Source organism: Nicotiana tomentosiformis, chromosome 11 (assembly GCF_000390325.3).
Source record: "Nicotiana tomentosiformis chromosome 11, ASM39032v3, whole genome shotgun sequence".
In the NCBI taxonomy this organism is placed as follows: Eukaryota; Viridiplantae; Streptophyta; class Magnoliopsida; order Solanales; family Solanaceae; genus Nicotiana; species Nicotiana tomentosiformis.
The window spans coordinates 3290922-3309062 of NC_090822.1; the positions used below are offsets into that span (position 1 = coordinate 3290922).

Sequence of the window (18141 nt, forward strand, 5' to 3'; positions counted from 1 at the left end):
ACTATTTTGTACCATCTGGGGAAGGCCAATGTGGTGGCTGATGCTTTGAGTCGCCGAGCGGAGAGTTTGGGGAGTTTAGCATACCTTCTAGCAGCAAAGAGACCTTTGGCATTGGATGTTCAGGCCTTAGTGGTCTAGCTTGTGAGATTGGATATTTCAGAGCCTACTCGGGTATTGGCTTGTATGGTCTCCAGGTCTTCTTTTTATCACAGTATCAGGGAGCGTCAATATGATGACCCCCACTTGAACATTCTTCAGGACAGGGTTCAGAGAGGTGATGCTAGGGATGTGACTATTTGCAGTGATGGTATGTTGAGGATTCAGGGCCGGATATGTGTGCCTAATGTAGATGGGCTTCGGGAGTTGATTCTTGAGGAGGCCCACAGCTCACGGTATTCCATCTATCCGGGTGCCGGGAAGATGTATCAGGATTTGAGACAGCACTATTGGTGGAGGTGGATGAAGATGGATATTGTTGGGTTTGTAGCTCGGTGTCTCAACTGTCAGCAAGTTAAGTATGAGCATCAGATACTGAGTGGCTTGCTTCAGAGATTATACATTCCGGAGTGGAAGTGGGAGCGGATCACCATGGACTTTGTAGTTGGGCTCCCACGGACTTTGAGGAAGTTCGATGCTATTTGGGTTATTGTGGATCGGCTGACCAAGTCCGTGCACTTCATTCCAGTTGGTACTACTTACTCTTCAGAGCAGTTAGATGAGATTTACCTTAAAGAGATTGTTCGCCCGCATGGTGTCCCAGTTTCTATCATTTCAGATAGGGGCACTCAGTTTACATTGTAGTTGGTCACTCAGGTTGAGTTGAGCACATCTTTTCACCCTCGGACGGACGGGCAGTCCGAGCGCAGTATTCAGATATTAGAGGACATGTTGTGCGATTGTGTTATTGACTTTGGGGGTTCATGGGACCAGTTTCTGCCACTCGCGGGGTTTGCATATAATAACAGTTATCAGTCAAGTATTCAGATGGCTCCGTACGAGGCTTTATATGGGAGGAGGTGCACATTTGTAGTGCAATCGTCAGCATATATAGGATTTCCTAGTCCACTCCCAATCATGCTCAAAGAATCAATATCCCAACAATTAAGAGGGAGATTAGGGAGTCTCACCCACATAGGAATAGTTTTCAGAACTTCATCATTAAAGCTAAAATCTGCTGCCCATGCTTTGGTTATTATAGGCTTGTTATTGATCATGTATGGGCCCGAGTAACGCACCTCATTCCTTTCCTCCAAATTGTTGAACCTTATAACAATGTAGCCATCGTTGTGATAATATACCTTAGGTTTCGATACAAAATTCCATTGCGCCGCAATAAATCTTTCAACTGCGCCTATGCTTGGTGTATCTTCGACAACATATAGGATGATATCCACCTTCCATTTTTCAGTCGCAATTTCCACTTATGCTTGCTGCAATTCCACTATTAGTTTACCATTTGATATTTTTGGAGCTACATAACTCAAGCCTATCCCCCTCGCTGCAAATTTGTTCCTAGCAACTAATTTTCCCAGGTCCCAGTACCTAGTTCTGGTATCTTTAAAGCTTCAACAGTTGTATTGTTGAGCTCCTCTACCATAGTGACTTGTTGTGTCTAGGTTTGTGACTCCTTTCCCATATCAAGCTTCTTCTGAGCTCCAACATCCACAACACTTTTGACCTCTACAACCCTAGATTGGAATTGTTCATCCAAGATGCAGAATTGAGCTCCTTGCTGGTTGTCTTCTGCCCACTAAGGTTCACCGGGGTCGTATTCTCAGAACCACGCACCGGTAAAGGGGGCCACACTTCAGCGGTATTTCGAGTTTCGTTAACCGGCGTGCTAGCTTTCCCAGTCCCCAAATTCTTCACAACATCAATTAATTTCTGAACATTACCAATCGCCTTGTTATTAGTCCTCTTTGGCCTTCCTCTGGCCATGGTGGCCGAGATGCGCACGTTTAGAAAGTCACTCTATCGTACGCCGAGAGAAGAGCGAAGAAGTGTACTTTCCTTTTTACTCATTAAAAGAGATCAACTACGGCTCGCTCCTTGTGTTTCATGGAATTTGCTATCTTGGCAATGATGCTCTTTGTTGCCTATGGTTTGTCTCCATTTATTCCTCTAAAACACCATAAAAATAATAAAAGATAATTTATAATATAATTCTATTTCTTGCTATACAATCACTTAATTACCCAAGTCTTCTTTTAAGCAAAATAAAGATAAATTATATCTACATGACTGGTTTAAATAATGATAATGAATATGAAGTTATACTTCTTATGATTTTTTCAAGTAATTTCTTTTACCGCATAAATTTTCAAGTGTGGTCATCTTTATGATGTATTTGTTGTTAGAGTGACTAATTATTTTGTAGTATACGTCTCGCGGCGTTGAAAAATCCTGAAAAAACGTACATGTTTGCATTAGTTCTTTCAAAATAGTATAGGGACAATATATTTCTTTAGAAAAAAAAGGGATAGCCTAGTGCACAAAGCATGCTGCATTCATCATGGTCCGAGGAAGGGTCACACCCAGAGGTGAATTTAGTAGAGCGGAAGAGGGTTCACCCGAATTGCAATCTTTCTTATTATTAATATTCCTATCCTTTTTTACTCATTCAAAGAGACTATGGCTCGCTCCTTGTGTTTCATGGCATTTTGGCATGACCCGCCACATTATCATGCCACGTAGGTACCACTTGGCATATATTGTTGCCATATAGAAAGCTTACATAAGAAAGAGGCTAGAACTTTTAGGAAAGTTCTAGAGAAATGTAGAGGTTTCCCTAGGAAGACCCTAGAACCCAATGGATTTGATAGGAAAGTCTTTGGAAGATTCTACCTATGTAGAGAATTCCAGAGAGGGGTATTACTTGTAAATAATAAGGGACTTGTGTAATAATTATTATTTAATAGCCCCTAGGAGACTAGTATATATATATATAACGACCCAACAGGTCGTTTTAAACTCTAGCACGTCGTTCAGTAGTTTGAGGCCATGCGTAGCTTCACTTCAGGCATTATGACTTGTACGTATGGTCATAATCGAATTTCGGGAAGTTCGGAGTTAATTTGGAAAGAACAATTCCAATTTCGAAAGCTTTAAGTTGGAAAACTTACTAAGGTTTGGAATTTTTATAAATGACCTTGGAATTGGGATTTTAAGGTTCTAATAGGTTCGTATGATGATTTCAAACTTGGGCATATGTTCAGGTCGAGTGTCAGGTAGCCCAGGAGTATTTCGACGCTTATTACTGAAAGTTGGCATTTTGAAGGTTTAATAAATTTCTAAGTTTGGGTTGAAGTAGATTTTGATCTTATCGATGTCCGTTTGGAATTTTGAGCCTGGGAATAGTTCTGTATAGTGATTTTGGTCTTAGGTTCATGTCCGAATGTTGATTTGGTAGTCCGTAGGTCATTTCGGCGTCAATTGGCGAAAGTTGGAAATTTGGATGATTTTGAGAAGTTTGACTGGGAGTGGACTTTTTGTTATCGGGATCAGATTCCGATTCTGGAAGTTGGAGTAGGTCCTTAATTTCAATCATGACTTGTGTGCAAATTTGAGGTCAATTGAACGTGATTTGATAGGTTTCGGCATCGATTATAGAAGTTTGAAGTTTCAAAGTTCATTAAGTTTGAACTGGAGGGTGATTCATATTTTTAGAGTTGTTTGATGTGATTTACAGGCTCGACTAAGTTTGTATGATATTTTAGGACTTTTTGGTATAATTGGTTGAGGTCCCGAGGGCCTCGCGTGGATTTCAGATGGTAAACGGATCGAGTTTGGGCTTGGAGGAATGCTGGAGCTGCTGTCATCTGGTGTAACCGTACCTGCGAGGTTTTGGCCGTAGGTGCGGAGCCACAGAAGTGGCCAAGAGGGTCGCGGAAGCAGTTCTGGGCAATTTGGGTAGTGCCCGCAGGTGCGAGACTTTCTCCGCATCTGCGATGGCGCAGATGCGGCTTCATGGAGCGCAAAAGCGGAGTGGAGCGCATGAGCGAAGTTGATTTTCGCACCTGCGATATCACAGGAGCGGGACATTATCTGCACGTGCGAAGGGCCGGCCTGTAGTGTTTTCCGTAGAAGCGGTCTTGGTGCCGCAGAAGCGGCCTTTGGCTTCGCAGGTGCGAAAGTCGCCTGGGCAGAATGTATAAGTTAGCCAAATCGGGTTTTGGCTCATTTCACCTCTTTTCTCTCATTGGAGCCGGTCTTGGGTGCGATTTTGGAGTTTTATTTTGTCATCCTTCATAAGGTCAGTAATTCCCACATATTTTGAATTAAATACATGATTTATATATGGATTTAAAGATGGAATTTAGTAGAAATTTGGGTTTTTGAAGAAAAAACCTAGACATTTGCATTCTTAGATTTTGACCATCAATTTGGGCATGAAATTGGGAATAAATCATATATTTGAGTTTGTAGTGTTATGGGTAACGGTTATCTTCAAAAATTTTAGAAATTCGGGCATGGGGGCCCGAGGGTGATTTTATCGACTATTCGAGCAGAGTTAAAAAGTATTGTAAATTGAATTATAATGAGTATTAGAGTATATATTTATGGATTTGCACATTTATTGACTAGTTTTGGAGCGATGGGCATCGGTTTGAATTGTTGGAAAGGCTTTGGAGCCGGTTATTGAATTGCGGAGCGAGGTAAGTCTCTTTTCTAACCTTGTAAGAGGGAATTAACCCCATAGGCAAATTGATTTAATATGTGCTTCTATTTGTAGGGGCTTCGTACGCACGAGGTGACGAGTGTGTGTGAGTAGCTATTATTATGCTTATGTTCGGATAGTCTAGGACCCAGATCATGTTATACTTGCGATGGTTGCGCCCTACTTATTAATTTAATTGCTTAAATCATATTGAGACTTGATAAAGGAATTGTAAAAGGTTAAACTTTATTTTCTTGACCGTTAATGTGAATTTGGTATTACCTTTAATAATTGCCCCATAATAAATCATGAATTGGTTATTGTAAATGTACTTTCTCTTTTGTGGAGCGGGCTGAACGCCTCGGTAGCAGATAAATGCATCTATGGTTCGCACCGTTCGAGCATCGACAATGCACAATTTAAATATTTATGTTGGATCGAGTTGTACGACCTCGGCATAATTTGCGCATGATAAATCTTGGGAATTAATAATAATTGATATTGCTTCATTGGCTTGAGATATAAATTGTTAAGTGACGGAAAAAATAAATTTGGAAACTTCCTATTATTAAAGGAAATATTTACTTACCTCTTGTTTATTGGGTTTTCAGCTGTTTTATACAATCCATGCTTAATTATAATATCGATATCTTCGAGTCAACCCCTCGTCACTACTTCTTCGAGGTTAGATTGGATACTTACTGGGTACGCATTAATTTACGTACTCATACTACACTTGTTGAATATTTTTGTGCAGGTACATATATGTCTAGTGGCCTTGTGGGTGCAGAGGTGTGGTTAATGTGGGGACTTAGGCGAGTTGCATTCTATATTATGATTCACTTAGGTCTCACGAGTCATGAACAAGTCTAGTGGAGTCTCGCGGATTGGTACGGAGACGTCTGTACTTATATTCGAGAAGCTACAGGACTGTTAGGAGCATTTCCCTTCTTGATTCCTCTTCGTGCGGTTTGATTTCCTTTGACGCTTATGCCTTTATTTCCTTCCTACTCGATCTTATGCGACGTGAAGCGCTTGTTAGCAACTGGGAATCGAGTAATTTTAATGGTACTACAGATGTGGTGCAGGACATTTCTCCCTGCGTATTTGATTGGGCTATTGGTGTCGCCTTGCGGAAGGCTGTTTTGTCATTTTAGTTCAGTATCAGTATTACCTAAGGTTTTGAGATTTGGAATTGATTGTTATGACGATTCGTGCATTGCTATCGCACAATGTTTATGTAATGGTAGGATGCTTGTCGAGGCAGTGAATGACTTGAAATGAGGTTTTACTCAGTGCATGATTCAGAGATTTAGTATTATATTTCCTATGGAGGAGAGACAATTGGACTACGAATGCTCTGGTTTGGGTCGATGGGTTAACTAGACTTCGTATTTTCAAGCATGGTGGAATTTTCATCTGAGATGTGGTGTCATTGTCCTTGTTGAATGCGTCAAGTTCGCCGGTGTTATGGTCTTCTTCAATTCGCCTTCAGGGCAGGATATTGTGAAATGGTGTCGGGGAAGCGGCTGTCAGAGATCGCAGTGTGCAGTGATTCAGAATCGAATCAGTGTTCCTAATATTGATGTCTCGAGAAGGATGATTTTCGGAGAGGTTTAGAGTGGTAGCAATCTATTGGTTCAAGTGCTACAGAGATGGATTTGATTTACGACAACGATTGGGCATGTATGAGGAAGGACATATAGGAGGTGTCTTGCGGTGGTTAAATTTCTAGGAGGCCAAGTGTGAGAAGCAGAAGTCGAGTAGTTGCTTAAGGAGAGGGTTTGACCAAAGTTAGAGAGTGTCACGACCAAATTTTCCCTCTGTTTGGTATCGTGATGGCACCTAGTCTTAGGGACTACGTAAGCCTAACATTAATTGAAACAACACTATTTAAATAACATCTAACAAGTTAAATAGAAATCTCTTACAATTCCCAAGACCGGTAGTACAAGTCATAAGTTCTATAGAGTGTTCGCTAGAAAACTTCTAAATACAACTGTCCAGAAATAAGAATAAAAAGTGCAAAACGAAAACTTGAAGGTGACTCCGAAGCCTGCGAACGCAGTGGCGGGTTTACCTTGAGTCTCCGCAGCAACAGTTCACACAGCTAGCTAACGAACAAATAATTGGATCTGCACAAAAGATGTGCAGAAGAGTAGCATGAGCACACCACAGCGGTGCCCTGTAAGTATCAAGGCCAACCTCGGTAGGGTAGTGATGAGAAACAGTCAAGACACCCACTGGTCTAATAAACTAAACAGGTACAGTATATGAACATCAGGAGTATGATGTCTATATAATCTTCAAGACAGATCTCCGAAGGATGATCTTCTGAGAGGTTTAGAGTGGTAGCGATATATTGGTTCAAGTACTACAGAGATGGATTTGAGTTACGACAACAACTGGGCATGTATGAGGAAGGACATGTGGGAGGTGTCTTGCGGTGGTTAAATTTCTAGGAGGCCAAGTGTGAGAAGCAGAAGTCGAGTAGTTGCTTAAGGAGAGGGTTTGACCAAAGTGGGAGAGTGTCACTACTCAATTTTTCCTCTGTTTGGTATCGTGATGGCACCTAGTCTTAGGGACTAGGTAAGCCTAACATTAATTGAAACAACACTATTTAAATAACATCTAACAAGTTAAATAGAAATCTCTTACAATTCCCAAAATCGATAGTACAAGTCATAAGCTCTACAGAGTGTTCGCTAGAGAACTTCTAAATACAACTGTCCAGAAATAAGAATAAACAGTGCAAAACGAAAACTTGAATGTGACTCCGAAGCCTGTGAACGCAGCGGCAGGTTTACCTTGAGTCTACGCAACAACAGTCCACACTGCTAGCTAACGAACAAATACTTGGATCTGCACAAACAATGTGCAGAAGTGTAGCATAAGTACACCACATCGGTGCCCAGTAAGTATCAAGGGTAACCTCGGTGGGGTTGTGACGAGGAACAGTCAAGACACCCACTGGTCTAATAAACTAAACGGGTACAATATATGAACAACATGAGTATGATGTCTACATAAGGACTATGCAATATGGCTCACAATACAGTAATGGCATTAAAAAAAGAAACAACAAGTATCAGTGGAATATCATGAAAATGACACAGACAAAGTGAATGGAACATAACCTAAATCCGGAATCATAAATACAGCAAGGACAAGTAATAACTCAGCAACTACAACCGCTTTTACATTAGGTTTTAGCCAACAACTCCACGAGGTTCCGAACCTCGGACAATTCACAACTCACAGTTCTCAATACCTAAACCCTAACACTTGGCATCCTGTGCCCTCATAACACCTCATAATCGCACTGACGACTCACATGTCAATAGAGCCATTCTCACATAGAAGGCAAGTAAACAAGGGTGAGCATCTATGATCAACAATATCAAGAACACCTCTTATCCGATAAGAGTGCTTAACTGCGTGTATGCTTGTGCAAGTGTCCTAACATAGTCCATACCAGCAAATAAGCATAAGGAAGAAGAAGAACGGACAACACGTAGAATATTTTCTCACAGCTTTCACAAGATAAAGCTCACACAGGTACGTATACCACTACACAAATATCAACAACAAGAATACCCCTAGGCCATAAATCATCACAAATCAATCCCTAACCCATCCCACCTTGTCTCGCCACGTGTGAAACAGTAACATAAATGTCTGCCTTGTCTCGCCACATGTGCATCATAATGTTCCCACCTTATCTCTCCACATGCGCATTCCACACACACACACATATATATATATATATATATATATATATATATATATATATATATATATATATATATATATACATATCCCGCCTTGTCACGCCGCATGTGCAAATATCAATGGTAACAATAGCACGACAGAAAACTCGGGCAACCCCATAATAACAACCGCACGGCAGAAACCTCGTGTATCACAATAATAACAACCACACGGCAGAAACCTCATGCATCACCATAACAAGTACCACAACAACAATGACAATAATACAAAGTACGATAAGTAAATCAACTCAAGAACTTTAATTCACAAAGAAATGGTAGAACCAATTCTCAAGGAATAACCACAGTAAAGAATGCTAGGTGTAAAGAGAATAGCTTAACAAAGGGAAAACTAATGTGTAGCAACGATCCCACAATATACATTTCAACAACAGGGAAGCTAACACAAATCAAATAATTCCAAATAAAATAAGTCGACTAAGATATAGGATATCTAAACTTATTTTAAGGTTGAGGAAATTACGAAGGATATTCAACAATTCAATTAAGGATAAGCAGCGGAAAAGTAATCATAACCTCAATTAAGACTGAACAATTATAGGATAAAATAATATTAATTCCAAATTAGTCAGAAAATGATGTTTTTTGAACAATTCAATTAAGGATAAGAAGTGGCCTTCGCACCTGCGTACACGGACTTATTTGGAGTTGTCATCACATAGTTTTGACTAAAGTCAAAATCCTAAGACTTAAGCTTCCATTTTAGGGACTAAGTGTCCCAAATCACTCCGAATTATCCGGTAACTGAAATCTACCACGCACGCAAGTCAATATACATAATATAAAGTTGCTCATGGCCTTAAGCTGCCGGATGAGACTTAAATTCTCAAAATGACCGGCTGGGTCGTTATAGAGAGTGGCAGAGTATCATATGGATTCTGTGGTAGGATAGCTACATGTCTTGAGAAAATATTTGATGATTTGGGATTCATGGTGGACAGTGAATAGGTCTACAGACTAATTTGAAATATTGGCTACTACAATGAGGAAGATTGGATACGACAAGAGGGAGTTGCTTAATAAGAAGAGGGATACAACATGACTTTGGATTGGAATGTATCATCGCACCTTTTGTTGATGTCAATGGGGAGTGAACAGACTTGTACAACTGGTGAATGAGCATGGACTCATGAGGGTTTATTGGTTTCGTATTAATTTTTCACAGTGCAACGTCGTTGGAAGATGTCGGCATAGGACTTCCACAGGTGAGTTATCCCTTGTGAGCAGGTTAGCAGTTGCATGGTGTTGAGAAAGCTTCTACGAAGAATTCTATCAGCTATCCGGTAAGGGATCGAATATGTGAATGTATCTAGTGATTCAGAGTGCTCATGAAATGTTTAATAGAAAGGTTGCGAGAAATTTGGCGGGTTGGTTGTGCAAGATCATGTCAATGGGGAATAAGGAGTCTTGGTGGTTTCTAGGGTTATGCAATGGTAGCTTCAAGCTAAGTGGGAGATGCCAACCGTCTACGATTTGATTGTGTGGTTGTCTACTTATGAGGTTTCTGGTTATTGGTGTATTGGTGAGTTATTACGACTAAAGAAATAAAACATCAGTGGTAATTTGAGAAAAGGATTTAGGGAATGTGTGCTATATTTGGCCTTATCGATTCATGTTCAGGCTTTGGGGAGACTCAGAGTTTATGCTTCGTGTAGATATGATATACAAGGAAGTGAGTCATCCAGGTGCTTCTTTGAGAAGGTGTTCATGTGCTAGCATGACCTTGGAGTTTGATCACATTTAGGAAAAAGACAGATGGGTGACTCACAACAATGGTCCTAGTGGATTCAAAAACTTAAAGTGTGGTGCTTAAGGATTTCGAGTTCGTAGTATGGTTAAGTATCGAGCATTGCAGCGGAATACGAAAAGGGGCTTGGAGTGTTCTATGTTATCATCGGTCTGCAGTGTAGCATTGGAGAAATGAGAGAACATAACTTCAGATTCGTATAGGAAATATCAGAATGGGTATACCAGTTGAAGATGTGAATGTGCGCACAAGCGGGTATGAGATGGTTTGTAGGTTTTGAGACAATGTGGTCTCGTGAAATAGAGTCCTTCTAGATGAGTGCGGATTGGGTTCATCATATTTTGAATAAGGCTATTATTATTCATAAGGCAAGTTCGGAGTAAATTAGAAGAAGTCGGATCGGTTAGCAATAGTTGAATCGTCATTATGGTGGCAATGATCAGTTCCTTCAACGTGTTGAGTTTTACAAGTGGTTGTGGCGGTACGTGTGAGGCTTGACGGCCACCGGAATTGATTTTACTTGGAGGCATTGGAGTTATTATGCCTTGTTATATGTATATAGATCACGAAAGAGTCATAGTGGTTTAGACCACTACTTGGGGTTGTATTTTCTACGGTTATGAGAATTCGGTCGCGTATTGCAATAGTTCTCCTGAAATGAGTTAAGTGAAACGTTGCTATATGACGGAGTGTTTATTCTATTAGTGGATCAGGGGTTATTATAGAATTCTTGTACTCTCACGTATTGGCATGTTAGGTGTAGTGAGCGGCATGGGAATCGGAAGCTGAGGATCAAGGTTGCGGTTCGGTGTTGACAAGAATGTCACAAGCTCGGACGAGAAGGAAAGAATTCAGATGGTTCAAATAAACTGGTATTGTCTTTAGCATCACCTGAGATCGATGTCCTGTGTAAGAGGCTTTGTGTACTGATTTGCGGATACTTGATTTGCTTTACAGCATTAGTGTGGCCGGCAGTATGGATGTGCAGATTTGTTACATAGTGCGGATGGTTGTGGGAGCGTATCCCACGGGAAGATTGTATAAGTGTGACACGTAGTCACTTGATTGATTAAAGATTGAAATCAAGTATGGAGACTTTGGTACTACCGTTAATGTGAGAGTTTAGGCCTGAAAGGGGCGATCTATTTAGTTGGTTGTGAATTGTGGAAGTTTGTTCCGGATTCGACGGTTGTCCTTGTGTGTCATGGGAAAAAGGGTTTATTGTGGATCCTTGAAAGGTTATTAGCCCAGTGCGGTAAGATCAGAATCGTCTTGAGGTCCGTGGATGGATCTAAATATGAATGTGGGCTCTATATCAGGCCGGATGTGTTCATTTCAGCATATCGTTGTTTACGGAGCAGTCTTCGGGTCTTGGATGTTGTTTCCATCGTGAGCTATTCCGTGTGATCTCTATTGTGACATGAGGGTTGTGAGACGATATGGCTATTCGCACTTGTATTGAGATCCCATGTAGTTGTGGTGCTGTTGGAGCAGGATGGCCTTAGGCAAATGAGTTACACGGTGCATGGTATGAATTCAAAAAAGGTATACAATCATGTTTTGGTACAGTGTGAAGTTATTAATACGGTGTTCGTATATTGGAAACAGGCATGGTGGAGAATTTCGGATGTTGGAATTTGACTCTAAGGCTTACTTGATTTAAATAAAAAGGGAGGATCTACGGATTGGCTCGAGATAATGTGCTCAACTGGGTTATGGTAGCACGGGTAGGTGCACGAGGTGTTAAACAATAATTTTGGACAACTCCTGAACAGTTCTTAGCACGTGCGAAGACGAACGTATGTTTAAGTGGGAGAGAATGTAACAACCCGACAGGTTGTTTTGAGGTCTAGCGCGTCGTTTGGTGGTTTGAGGCCATGAGTATCTTCACTTCAGGTATTACGAATTGCACGTATGGTCGGAATAGAATTTCGGGAAGTTCAGAGTTGATTTGGAAAGAAAAATTCTAATTTCGGAAGCTTTAAGTTGGAAAACTTACTAAGGTTTGGAATTTTTATAAATGACCTCAGAATCAGGATTTAAAGTTTCCAGTAGGTTCATATGATGATTTCGGACTTGGGAGTATGTTCAGGTCAAGTGTTGGGTAGCCCGGGAGTATTTCAACGCTTATTACGGAAAGTTGGCATTTTGAAACGTTGATTTGGAGGTTCGTAGGTCATTTCGGCATCAATTGGCGAAAGTTAGAAATTCAGATGATTTTGAGATGTTTGACCTGGAGCAGACTTTTTGATATCGGGGTCGGATTCCGATTCCGGAAGTTGGAGTAGATCCTTAATGTGAATTACGACTTATGTGCAAAATTTGAAGTCAATCTGACGTGATTTGATAGGTTTTGGCATCGATTGTAGAAGTTTGAAGTTTCAAAGTTCATTAAGTTTGAATTGGAGGGTGATTCGTGTTAATAGCTTTATTTGATGTGATTTAAAGGCTCGACTAAGTTCGTATGATACTTTAGGACTGTTGGTATAATTGGTTGAGGTCCCGAGGGCCTCGGGTGGATTCCGGATGCTAAACGGATCAAGTTTGGGCTTGGAGAAATGCTGGAGCTGTTGCATCGGGTGTAACCGCACCTGCGAGGTTTTGGGCGCAAGTGTGGAGCTGCAGAAGCGGCCAGGAGGGTCACAGGAGCGGGGTGGATTTGCGTACCTGCGATATCGCAGGAGCAAGACATTGTCCGCAGGTGTGAAGGGGTAGCCTCCAGTGTTTTTCAAAAAAAAGGTCTTGGTGCCGCAAAAACGATGCCGCAGAAGCGGCCTTTGGCTTCGCAGGTGCGAAAGTCGCTTGGGCAGAATGTATAAGTTAGCCAAATCGGGTTTTGGCTCATTTCACCTCTTTTCTCTCGTTGGAGCCGGTCTTGGGTGCGATTTTGGTGTGCCATTTTGTCATCCATCATGCGGTAAGTAATTCTCATATATTGTGAGTTAAATACATGGTTTATATATGAATTTAAACATGGACATTAGTAGAAATTTGAGATTTTGAAGAAAAAACTAGACATTTGCATTCTTGGATTTTGACCACGAATTTGGGCATGGAATTGGGAATAAATCATATATTTGAGTTCGTAGTGTTATGGGTGACAGTTATCTTCAGAAATTTTTGGAATCCGTGCACGTGGGCCTCAGGGTGATTTTATCGATTTTTCGAGCGGAGTTGGAAATTGTTGTAAATTGAATTATAATGAGTATTAGAGTATATATTTATGGATTTGCATATTTATTGTCTAGTTTTGGAGCGATGGGCATCATTTTGAGTTTTTGGAAAGGCTTTGGAGCCGGTTATTGAATTTCGGAGCAAGTTAAGTCACTTTTCTAACCTTGTAAGAGGGAATTAACCTCATATGCAAATTGATTTAATATGTGCTTCTATTTGTGGGGGCTACGTACGCTCGAGGTGACGAGAGTCCGTGCGTAGCTACTATTATACTTATGTTCGGGTAGTCTAGGACCTAAATCGTGTTATACTTGCGATGGTTGCACCCTAGTTGGCTTAAATCATATTGAGACTTGATAAAGGAATTGTAAAAGGTTAAACTTTATTTTCTTGACCGTTAATGAGAATTTGGTATTCCCTTGATTAATGTCCCCTTAATAAATCTTGAATTGGTTGTTGTAAATGTATTTTCTCTTTTGTGGAGCGGGCCGAATGCCTCGGTAGCAGATAGATGCATCTATGGTTTATGCCGTTCGACCCTCGATAGTGCACAGTTTAAATTTTTATGTTGGATCGGGCCGTACGATCTCAGCATGATTTGCGCATGATAAATCTTTGGAACTAATAATAATTGATAATGCTTCATTGGCTTGAGATATAAATTGTTAAGTGAGGAAAAAAATAAATTTGGAAACTTCCTATTATTAAAGGAATTGTTTACTTACCTCTTGTTTATTGGAATTTCAGGTGTTTTATAAAATTCATGCTTAATTATAATATCGGTATCTTATTGTTAGCCCATAGTAAGTGTCGGAGTCGACCCCTCGTCACTACTTCTTCGAGGTTAGACTGGATACTTTCTGGGTATGCGTTGATTCACGTACTCATACTGCACTTGCTGCATAGTTTTGGGCAGGTACATATATGTCTAGTGGCCTTGTTGGCGCAGAGGTGTGGTTAATGCGGGGACTTAGGAGAGATGTATTCTATATTACGATTTGCAGCCAGCAGAGTCTCCTTCAGAGTTATTTATATCTTTCCTATCTAATTTGTACTCCGGACAGATGCTGTATTTTATTTTACTCCCTAGTTAATGCTTATGCACTTGTGACACCGGATTTTGCGAGTGGTTATGGGTTGATCAGTATTTTAGTTGCGAAAATATTATCATTTACTCCGTAAGTTCTATCTTTTACTATTTAATTGAAGGACATTACGATTTGAAAATACTAAAATGAGTAATTATGTTAATTAATTATCGTTGGCTTACCTGACAGCGGTGTTAGGCGCCATCATGACCTTTAATGGATTTTGGGTCGTGACAATAAAGGGAGACATTCATTTGTAATTCACCAAGCAAACAATTCAAGTTCTCTCTAATACAAAGCTTACTTTAACAATTCTTTTGTGTTCATTCTACCATTCTCTTCGCGATCTTGAGTGTGGTAAGGCTGAATTGGAATAGAAAGAACGTGAGTAAGTTGTGCAAGATCATGAGCGAGTTGTCAAGTGCCGCACGTGTACTTTGTTAACAACTAAGGACGTGACAACGAGGTATCAGAGCATAGGTTATGACTAAAGGAATGTTAGAAAGAATACAAGAAATTACTAGAAGGAAGCTTTGTAGGGAACCATGGCCGGAATTACCAAGAGCGTTGTACTTGCAAAAGGGACCAATGTGAAGGTCCTAAGAGAAAGCAGTATGGCGGTGCTCGGGACGCACGCGAGGTGGAAGACTTACTTTGCAGGATGGAAAAGTACTTTGAGATAGTTAAGGAGGATAACTAAGTTGTTAAGGTACACAACGCCTCAATGTACTTGACCGAGGTTGCCGTGATATGGTGGCGTCGAAAGTGTACTGACATTGAGAAGAGGCTATGCAAGATTGAGACGTGGGAGCAGTTTAAGAAGGAGTTGAAGAAGCAATTCTACCTGGTGAATGTGGTGTATGAGGCTAGGCGGAAGCTAAGGGAGCTCCGACAGACGGCCATAATTCGGGAGTATGTGCGCGAGTTCACTACCTTAATGCTGCAAATTATGTCATTGTCCGAGGAAGATTCCCTCTTCTACTTCATGGGTGGGTTTTCTTCTACTTCATGGATGGGTTGCAAAATTAGGTAAAGTAGGAGTTAAGAAGATATCAAGTAGCCAACATGGACGAGGCCATAGGGGTAGCTGAGTCGCTCGTTGACTTCAAGATGGAGCCTGCCAAGTCCAAAGAAGGCAATGCCGAAAGAGGTAGTAGAGATAGTGACAAGAACAACGGGAAAGACATATACGAGGTATACAAGGGAAATGGTAAGGGGTCGTCCCATAACAGACATGGGTCCAAGAGAAACGGAAAGGGACCGGAATATGGTAGCGAGTACGTGCCTAAGGGAGTATGCTACTTCTTTAAAGGATCACATCGGGCAAGTGAATGCCCAGAGTTGGGGAAGTTTGCAGCAATGATCGGGAACTTTGCTTATGTACATTAGGGTGATACAGGAGAAACCGCTTGCATTGGGGGGGGATGCACTTGGAATCTAAGCCGAAAGTAGAGGATTCCAAAGCATATCTTGGAGCCATGCAAATGGAGCACGGTGGTAGCAAGAAAAGTAGGGCGGACATAGTTGAAGAGAATGGCAAGTTACAAAGTGATAGCACACTATCGAACTTAGACGAAGCACCAAGCAGAGGGGTCAAGTTTTCCAGTAAAGTTGTGACCAGGGAGGGAAGCCAAATAGGGAGTGGAAGCATGTACCCGATGCTTGAGAAGCTGCTAGACTTTGTTGAGTCATGGGGAGATTCAGGCCAAGAGCAAGGAGAGGCATCCGATGGGCGGAGGATTGAGGCCACCATTGCTAGCCATCAAAATACAAACGGGGCAAGAAGAAAGGTGACCAGTACCTTGTGATATGGAAAGTAGAACCGCTCCATAGGGCATCATGGATATAGGACAAATATCTCTGGTGACGCCAAGGCGAGGTGCGCACGTACGTGTCGATACTTTGTGCTGAGGGCGGCACAAAAGTGGGTGGGGGAGAGTGTCATGACCCGCCACATCATCATTCCACGTAGGTGCCACTTGGCATATATGTTTACTATATGGAAAGCTTACATAGGAAAGAGGCTAGTACTTGTAGGAAAGTTCTAGAAAAATATAGAGGTTTCCCTAGGAAGACCCTATAACCCTATGGATTTGTTAGGAAAGTCCTTAGAAGATTCTAGCTATGTAGAGAATTATAGAGAGGGGTCTTACTTGTAAATAATAAGGGACTTGTATAATAATTATTATTTAATCACTAGCCCCTAGGAAACAAGTATATAAAGGGGCCCATTCATTTGTAATTTACCAAGCAAACAATTCAAGTTTTCTCTAATACAAAGCTTCCTTTAATATTTCTCTTGTGTTCTTTCTACCATCTCTTAGTGATCTTGAGTGTGGTAAGTCTGACTTGACATAGCAAGAACGTGAGTAAGTTGTGCAAGATCGTGAGCTAGTTATAAAGTGGCGCACGTGTACTTAGTTAACAACTAATGACGTGACAATTTTCTATCCTGGCAATGATGCTCTTTGTTGCCTATGGTTTGTCTCCATTTATTCCTCTAAAATACATAAAACTAATAAAAGATAATTTATAATATAATTCTATTTCTTGCTATACAGTCACTTAATTACCCAAGTCTTCTTTTAAGCAAAATAAATATAAATTATATCTGCATGATTGGTTTAAATTATGATAATGAACATAAAGTTACACTTCTTATGAGTTTTTCAAGTAATTTGTTTTTTGGTATTCTTTTTGATGTATTTGTTGTTAGAGTGACTAATTATTCTATAGTATACGTCTGGCGGCTTTGCGAAATCCTGAAAAAGATTACGTATTTGCATTAGTTCTTTCAAAATAGTATAGGAACAATATATTTCTTTAGGAATAAAAAGGGAGCCCGGTGCACAAAGCATGACACATTCGTGCAGGGTCCAACGATGGGCCGCCCCCCAAGGGGTGTGATATAGATAGCCTACTGTAATACAAGCATTAGTGAACCCGTTGCTCCAAGGCTCCGGCCCCTTCAATATATTTCTTTATGAACCGTATTCTACTTATGTTTAAAAGCTTTCTTTCAATTCCATCTTTTCTTATGTTCTACATTTGTTAGTAAATGTGAATGATTGTAGAGGTTCAAGCCAGAGAATGCAAAGCAGAAAGCAATACATTCCCTGGAATACGTATTATCAAAACACTATGCAGAAAAGCTTGTATCAGTGAGGGATTTACTGATGGTCCTTGTAGCAAAATCCTCAGAAGGTGCCTATGCACTAAGCCATGTGTGTTTGATGAGAAAATGATCAAAACAGGAGCTGAAACTTTGGTTGAGGAAGAATTATATCTTTCTTTATTAATGTTATCCATGTTTAGACTAGTATTATTAAATTGATCGTTCTTATCTTGTGTGATGACCCAAAAGGTCATCTTATGTTTAGAACTCGAATATGCGCTCTTAAGCCTTAAAAATCGCATTTTTACCCTCCTCAATTTTGCGTGCGCATTCCGGGCAGGTTTCCGGAAAGCTTTAATGTTGAAAATTAATGAAAATAAGAATGTTTACCTAAAAAGTTTATTTTAGTTGATTTCGGTCAATATTTTTAGTAAACGTACCCCGGATCCATGCTTTGACGGTCCCGGTAGGTCCGTATCAAATTATGGGACCTGGGTATATGCCCGGAATCAAATTCGGAGGTCCCTACCTCAAGATATGAATTTTTGATGAAAATTAAAAGTTTGAAA

General features: G+C 40.6%; 3 long non-coding RNA genes across 3 annotated transcripts in view; 1 reads left to right on the forward strand and 2 right to left on the reverse strand.

Annotated features, from left to right (window-relative positions):
* The window catches only part of LOC138900734 (uncharacterized), a 55235-nt gene extending 52572 nt beyond the window's left edge, over positions 1-2663 (reverse strand). Inside the window, exon 1 of the long non-coding RNA XR_011411963.1 lies at positions 2617-2663. This is a non-coding gene — a long non-coding RNA (uncharacterized lncRNA). The remainder of the gene's footprint in view (positions 1-2616) is intronic.
* The window catches only part of LOC138900733 (uncharacterized), a 56451-nt gene extending 38752 nt beyond the window's left edge, over positions 1-17699 (forward strand). Inside the window, exon 2 of the long non-coding RNA XR_011411962.1 lies at positions 17534-17699. This is a non-coding gene — a long non-coding RNA (uncharacterized lncRNA). The remainder of the gene's footprint in view (positions 1-17533) is intronic.
* LOC138900735 (uncharacterized) lies at positions 1244-2544 on the reverse strand. Its single transcript, XR_011411964.1, has 2 exons — positions 2278-2544; positions 1244-2165 (listed from the first exon to the last, which is right to left on the reverse strand). It is a non-coding gene; the product is annotated as an uncharacterized lncRNA (long non-coding RNA).
* Positions 17700-18141: the final 442 nt, after the last annotated feature.